Here is a 7,920-nt window from a genome sequence, read left to right on the forward strand (position 1 = left end):
ACAACCTCAGACAGTTTTACTGCATTTAGATAAAGAGTATTACTTGATATGATCGACAGTCATTAACATAGGCAGTGTATGGAGTGCAATCTGACAGCTTGTACTATGGGGAGTGCTTTCTTTTACTTGTAACTTCGGCCACATCTTAGCCCTTATGTTCCTGCATAGCCTCTTTTTACCTTCTTGCCTTTTCTTTCCTTTTTTCTTTTTTTGGCATGAGCTCTTCATGGGGCCTGCCTGGGGCCTCTACCTTTACACAGTTGTTTTAAGATGCCTCTGTGTTTTAGATGAAGATGTTTTCTATATTTCACTTCTAGGAATGGAATAGGACAAGAATAGGAGCCTGGGAAGCTAGAAGCAATGGAAATATGTTAATAAAATATCTGGGTCGTCACCCAGTAGACAGGATTCCAAGGACCGTAGAAATCTTCACAAACTGCCCTGTAAGCATCGAGGGGATGCTTCACATAAATTACTTTGGCAGCTGAGCCACAAGTGGCGAGGACCAGTCCTCCAGCCTTCAGGGCTCGCTCTGTTGTGTGTCATTTGCAGGTCTGTTTTCCACTGTGTGATTTCATGTTATTGAAGTTGTCTGATATTCGCATCCAGAAAATCACCACAAGAAATTGTATCAAGATGTGTTTTAATACACTGTTTTTCCAGGCGGCCCTTCTATCCACCTCCCAAGTCCCAGAATCATCCTGCGTGCATAAATAAGAAATAGGGTTGTGAAATCACCTTCAACATCATGTAGCCGAGGTCCAGCATCTAAGGGCTGTGCCGTTCAGACTGACCTACATCAAAAAGCCATGCAAAACCTGATTCCCAATGCCCACGCAGTGCTGTGGGTAGTGAGCCAGCCTGCATGCAATGCTGTCACTTTGCGTTATGTTCTCGCTGCAGAGCAGTACTCTTTTCATCTAGTTTCTGTAGTTCTCAGGAAATCTCAATAAAAGCTAATTGCACAGGAAATAATTTCTTTTTCTCATAGAACAAGACTATCTTAATTTCAGTATATAAAAAAGCATGAAAAAGCACCAAAATTCTGAATTACCTTAAAATATAACTGTAAGATGTAGCTGAAAGATCCACAATATCACACAGAAATTGATGAAGTTGTCACCAAAAGAATATTGCACCAAACATGACCATTTTGTAGACTTTTCCAAACTTTGAACTATACTGACTTTGAGTTTTTCTGTTTCAGTTTTCAGTTTTAATGTTTCTGTTCTGAGTTTTACTCTTTTAGCCCTCTCAAGAATCAGTATCAGACAACACACACAAAGCTGGTTTCATCTTACCTGAAACGAAGATTGTAAGAGTGATGGAAAACATTTTCTGAATAAAAGATGTATGAAAATCTCAGCATAAACTTTTTCCAGCTGTTTTTTCGAATATCTATATCACAGTATTGGCTTGGAATTTGGCTTGGAAATAAGCTTAATTATCTGTGCCTAGCAGGATGGTGTTTGTACTTCCAGCTCTGATGCAATGCAGGTCATGACAAATTACAACAACATTAGATCAAATGTGGAATTAACCTCCACACAAACACCTGGAGCTCCTATAACTGGGATAGCACTTGTGCCTAACCAACAACTGAAACCACCAACAACAATATGACCTCTTGGTATTTGAAAGCTGCAAAGCCTTTTAGATCCGGTGAGAAAATCGCTGCATTTTGGCCAACCCTTCATCTTCTTGGCTAACCAAAGAGCATTCTGGCTTGGGCCAAATTAAAGCAGGATGTCGGTCTGCACGGGGAGTCCATATGAAGTGATTTCATACTGCCTTGTTTTGCAATCCCAAAATACTAGTACTTAATGTCACTTATTATCACGGCAAGGTTTAACAGCATAGGGAGGGTGCCAGCAAGCCCGGCTGATGGCTTGGAGGTAGCTGCCCCAAACTACCTGCAGGAAGAGCAACACAGGACCAAGGGAGACCTGAATGAACCTGAAGGATGGAGGAGCAGAAACTGGATGCAACTTTATGGTATATACTGCAAAGCTGGGCATTTCTTGAGTTCTTCTTGAGAACAAGAAGATTATTTGATAGAAAACAAAGTGATATGATTTGAGAATGTCAGAGTAGGAGAAAGAGTGACATGTATCCTGGCTGCCGCCGTGAGGCAGCCAGGGATGTGTCACAGGATGTAGAAGGAGAGATATTTCTATGACTGCAGAATATATCTAATATTCCAGGATTAACCTGGAACAATGTAAAATTCAGCAAAGTTTTTGTTTCTTTTTTTGTTTTGTAAAGTGAAGATGAACTTGAGCTAGAGTAGCTATGAAGAAAACAGGGGAGTGGAAGGGTTGCTTTAGAAGAGACTATTAGAGGAATCTGAATTAACCTAAAACACCCATGGAGAAAAACTCTGATTACTCTCTATTAGCACAGAAAAGCAGACTTGTAACAGAAAATGAAAAGACCTAATAAACTGGATAAGCTTGTCCAAGGGTATATGGACACAGATTGGCAATGAACAAATTTAGGCTGGAATTCTTTAAAAGGGCTCCATGATGATGAGATCAGCAACATATTCCAGGACTTATTTCTAGGGCCGTGCATGTTAAAATCATTTGAACCATCTGTTTTAGTGCAGTAGCAAGGGGCTTGAGTTTGAGGTTGGATTACTTTACAGACTGAGACACTGGGCAATCTTGGCTATGAGCAGTCTTACCGAAAGAAAATCAGCTGAGCACCTGATTGACATCTGAACTTGACTGGGATGCAGAAATTGGTATTTTACTCCTCCTAAACCCATTCAGAAGTTCAGCCCAAGGCGTCAGCTTTGCTCCAGGCCCACCAGCTAGCATTTTCAAACACACCCACATAATTGTGATTCTGCTTTCAGTGAGGAGACAATGGCAGGGCTGCCGCTCTCCCCTTGTTATATCCTAGCAGAAAAAACATTTGCCCAGGAAGCGGGATACTGGGACCTGGTGGGAACTCACGAACTCGTGTTCAGTGTGGGATGAGGACCACATGGCTCAGTAAGGCGGAGGAGGCAAGAGGGGGTCAAATGTCTGTGACCAGAAGGGAAATGTAGGTCTTGTCCCTGCTCCCAGGAGTCTTTCTGTAATTTTACCAGACATTGGTTAAAGACACGAAAACAGCTCTGGGAGCAGAGATGAGAAGCCAGGCCACTTCCTTCCCAGCTAAATGCCCTGTGCCCTGAACTGAAAGGTCATGTTTGTGCTCTTCCTCTCCTCCAAGGCATCCTGAATCCCGGGCACGGGAGGGGAACTGGCCTTTCCTGGAGGTACAGCCTCAGGCTGCTCCGACTTGTTAGCTGGCAAATCTGTAAGGAGCTTGCTTTAAAAGCTGTAGGTCTCCATCCAGTTTATAAAGATCAAACAAACCTTTTGAACAAATGCTTTCCTTTGCCTAATCTTAAAAATCCACCCTAAATTGTGCTACTTTCCCTTTTAGAGAATTTCCCAGTTTTTAACCTAAGGAAGCAATAAAAGGATGAACAGAACTTCCCAAAGAAAATAGTGTTTATCTCCTTATTTACTCATCTCAGCTTAGCCTTCCCCAACGGGCTACGACTGTCTCTCAGAAGTCTCTCTGCTGCTTAGCTCTATCCCCACATCTGCCCAACTCCCTCCAAATCCAAATCCAAAATCCTCCCTCCAAAAATCCAGATCCAAATCCTCCCGTTCCCAAATGAAACTTTAACACCCCCTGTTTCCCTCCTGAAATACTGCAGGTTTTTTTGAGAAAATATTTCTGATACGTGACTACAGTAATACATATGAAATGACAAGCTTCATAAATCATAAACTGGGAAGAGCAGACCGCTAAGCAGTATTTGTCACTACCTCATGATATCTTTATTTTTAAAACTGACAAGCAGGGCAGGCAATTCAGCTCCTAACACACGGAAGGAAAGGGCATGCTGTAACATTTAACTTCAAACAACGTAACACAAATAGGCTGTCGGTCTACATGATTATCTAAGCCAGTGGTCTCCAAACTTTCGGGTAATGGGACCACCATTAATGCTAAGACCACCACGTACCCTATGTCATCAAACTTCTAATTGAAAACATGACTGAAAGCTCTTCAGCATGGCTCTGCAGGCCAGCTGTGGACCACTCGCCGTAACCTCTTGGACCACCAGTGGTCTGAGGACCACAGTTTGGTAACCATCGGTCCAAAGGACTGAAGGCTAGAAACGTGCCAGAAAAAGCAGTGACGGAGTACTAATGTCATTACAAAGACAGCACACATAACTGTACGGATACCACCCGCAGCTTTCCATGTGGGAACACAGTTCCAGCTCCTGATTGTCTTCTTACTAATGCCTCCCATACAGTGTATTTTTGCAGCACATCCTGGGACTTGTTTATATGCATGAGCTTTGTGCCACAGCCAGTAGCTACAATTAAGGCATAATTATATGTGGTAGGGCCGGGAGGAAAACTTGGCTACCAGTAAATTTCACAACCAGTGGTTCGTCCCCATCTAATAAAATAGTTTAATTGGGCTCCTTCTTGTTTGCCTTATTTTTTAACTAGTTATGGGCCTGAGCTGCCTTTTCAAAGTCCCCGAGTCTTGTGGGTCTGTATTTTAAGGCCTGGTTCTCCTCCTCACACAGAGGAGGTGGAGCAGGGAAAACCAGAGATCTCTAGCCACAAATGACTACTTCAAGTCTTGCCCAAATACAGTTTTCTTATGTGTTTTGGGCATTCTTGAATTCTTGGTTTATGTTTTTAGGTTCATCCAAACTCTAAACACACATTGATCTTGGAATAGCAGATACTTGTTTAATCTGCTGCAATATACATGTATACACACATACATACACACACACAGAGGGTTTATCTACAGGACACAGTGGGGTGCTGTGCAGAAATGCCTTAACTATCTCTAAATGACCTCGCTGAGGACTGTACAGCTCTGCACAGAGCCATGCTCAGAAACCTGTAGGACCTTAAGGGCCAGCCTTTTCACTCCTGGTGTCAGCGTGTACGCCACAAGGCAGAGAAGCCCAAGTTGTCTCTAACCAAGCTTGCTCAAATACCACAAATAGTGTCGCCATGACCCCATGGAGCAGCGTAGGTAATATTGTGACTTATTCTCTACAGCTAATGCTTACAGGCTTCCTTGGTGCCTTTGGAAAGAAAAACTTGCCTTCAGTCCTCACTCTGTCATGGAGAGGCAAATAACCGCTGAAGCATCAAAGTCCCTGGGCAGCAACAGGTTTGTAACAAAATGTGAAGTGCAAGGAAGCATGACAGGGGGATACCAAGCTGCCAGAAGGGGTGAGTGGGCCTCCTTGGATCTCCTAAGCTCCACCATTACTAAGGTGAAGGCTTGCAAATGCATTTAAAGGCTGAGAAGACATTTTATGTAAAATTCATCTTTGGCACTTTCTGATTTGGATTCGGTATGTCTCTTTGGATAGTGTTTCCTGCCATTTGGGAAGCAAACGACAGGCTATCATTTGGATTCAGAAAGGTTCAGTCAGCTGCTCTAAATCGCACAGCAAATCACTGGCAGGGCCAAAGACCAAGCTGGGGAGTGCTGATTACATGTTCTGCGCTCCTGACCCCATGCCTGCATCCCAGTGCTGCAAAAGGCATCTTTCCCTTAGCCAGACGCAGAAGAGGGAGGAAGCAAGAGTAAAGTAAGATTAAAAAATCTGGAAAAAAGATTGCAGAGAGGAAGACATTGCATACCATCCCTGAAAGGCTGTTTGTCACACAGAAACAGCAGCAGTTCTCCCAGGCCAAGCCTGCAGAGACAAATTTCTCTCTTGTGCAACATCAGTGAAGGAAAGAGGCAAAGTTACTTCAGGATTGGACTTGACCCAGTAAACCAACTCATCTTTGTTTGATTGTAACAGAAACTTGCCTTATTATTCTTTATCCCTGACCTTTTCTAGAAAAATAAAAAATAAAAATAAAGAGAATAATAATATTAAATTAAACAAAAAAAAAGTAGAATTGGGCAAAGCTCTGTTCTGGGAAAAAAAAAAAAAGTCAGCAGCACATGGCTTCTCAAGATGGATGAGCTGTGGAGATTTTTTTTATGCAAAGATCATGTAGATGTACTCAGTTTATACAACCACAATGCTGATGCTAGTGCTTGCCATTGCCCATGGCACCCTGCTATGATGTGCTGTTCCAACACTACTTGGTCTTCTTGACAGAGAAATGAATATAACATCACATGAAACAATCCTAAGACCCTTTGGGGAAGACCAAAAAAAATAAAATTAGGGAGAGAGTTTGTTATCTTCTGCTTCCAGTGCTCAGAGCCTGTTGCAAGCCGTCCATGGGGCCATGGAGCTGTCTTAGCAGCCACCAGCTCCTGCACCACTGGCAGCACACCTCCATCTCCATGTGGTCCTGGGGCCACCACAGCTCTGTGTCCTTCTGCAGATCTGCAGCTCTCCAGGAGGAGACAGACAGCTCCTGTAGTAAGGATTATATGTGTGAACTAGCATTTATACATGTATTTGTTCATGTTTTTCAGAGTGTTTTTGGAAGTGCTCAGAGGCAATGGGTCTGAAAATAACATGAGGTCTGTTTTTCTCATGATACCTCAGATCCTGCTTGGAGGAAGTAGAGCAAGAAGACCAGACCTAATCTCATCTCATTCCATCCTGGATGTTCCTTGTGGAATTCAAAAAGCCTGTGGAAAGAAAAGAAAAGAAAAAGAAAAAGAAAAAGAAAAAGAAAGAAAAAGAAAAAGAAAAAGAAAAAGAAAAAGAAAAAGAAAAAGAAAAAGAAAAAGAAAAAGAAAAAGAAAAAGAAAAAGAAAAAGAAAAAGAAAAAGAAAAAGAAAAAGAAAAAGAAAAAGAAAAAGAAAAAGAAAAAGAAAAAGAAAAAGAAAAAGAAAAAGAAAAAGAAAAAGAAAAAGAAAAAGAAAAAGAAAAAGAAAAAGAAAAAGAAAAAGAAAAAGAAGAAAAAGAAAAGAAACCCACAGACAAAGAAATCCAGCTTTATTTGGGTTTCCCCTAAACACGTTTCTCAACTGCACAGTGCTGCTCACTGAGTTGATATTTCCTCAGATGTCTCATGACTCATAGAACAACATAAATGATGTTTGCTATTCGTTAGGGCACTAAGTGGTGCATATTTAGCTCGTCTCTATGCCTTGGCATTCTTCTCCCTATTTATTTTTCCCAACTGCCTGACCAGTAACTTCTTCCATCTCTGACTATGCCCGCTGTGACCTTTCAGGATAAGCAGACTTACAAACTAGGTTTTTGCTCTGTGAATTTATCTCCTAGTTTCAGAGCAATTTTTGGATGCAACTGTTTGCTCTGTTTTCCAAAAGGAAAGTTTGCCTAATTTTCCGTTCCCTTATATTTCAAGTGACCAAAGTCAAATAACAGGTACTGGTATTGTTCTTGACAATGAAAAGCAAATGATACCACTGCTGTGTTCATTCTTCCACTAAGCTTGTTATCACTCTTCACTTTCTAATGCACACTTTTCATGTTCTAGTGCATTTAATGAGCTTATCTGAACCTGTGTTATTAGTGCATTAGAAAGCCATTTGCCCATAAGATAGCAGTGGCATCATCCATTAACATCACACCTGGAGGTTCGGCTGCTGAAAAAAGGACTATTTAGTCAGATTAAGAAGTGGTCTGCAAATGCAGATATTTTCACAGGAAAATATAAGCATTTTCCTCCTACTCATCAGCAGTGTCATCAGGCAGCTCTGGCAGCACCAGGAGCTGATGGAGTTGTTCAGTAGTGTCTCCCCACGCTCGCTCCTCCACAAACAGTGTTTCAGGAGCCTGCCTCAATTTTTCACAGCATTTTTCTTTTGAATTTGTTCTAAGAAACAAGCAAACAAAATCCTTCAATTTCAGAGGACAAAAGGGGAATTCCCTAGGTGCAGTTATTTTTCACTCCAATGGGGAGCTAACAAGGAACTCATCAATTTCAG

Source organism: Anser brachyrhynchus, assembly GCF_964034855.1.
Source record: "Anser brachyrhynchus genome assembly, chromosome: 2".
NCBI classification, from domain to species: domain Eukaryota; kingdom Metazoa; phylum Chordata; class Aves; order Anseriformes; family Anatidae; genus Anser; species Anser brachyrhynchus.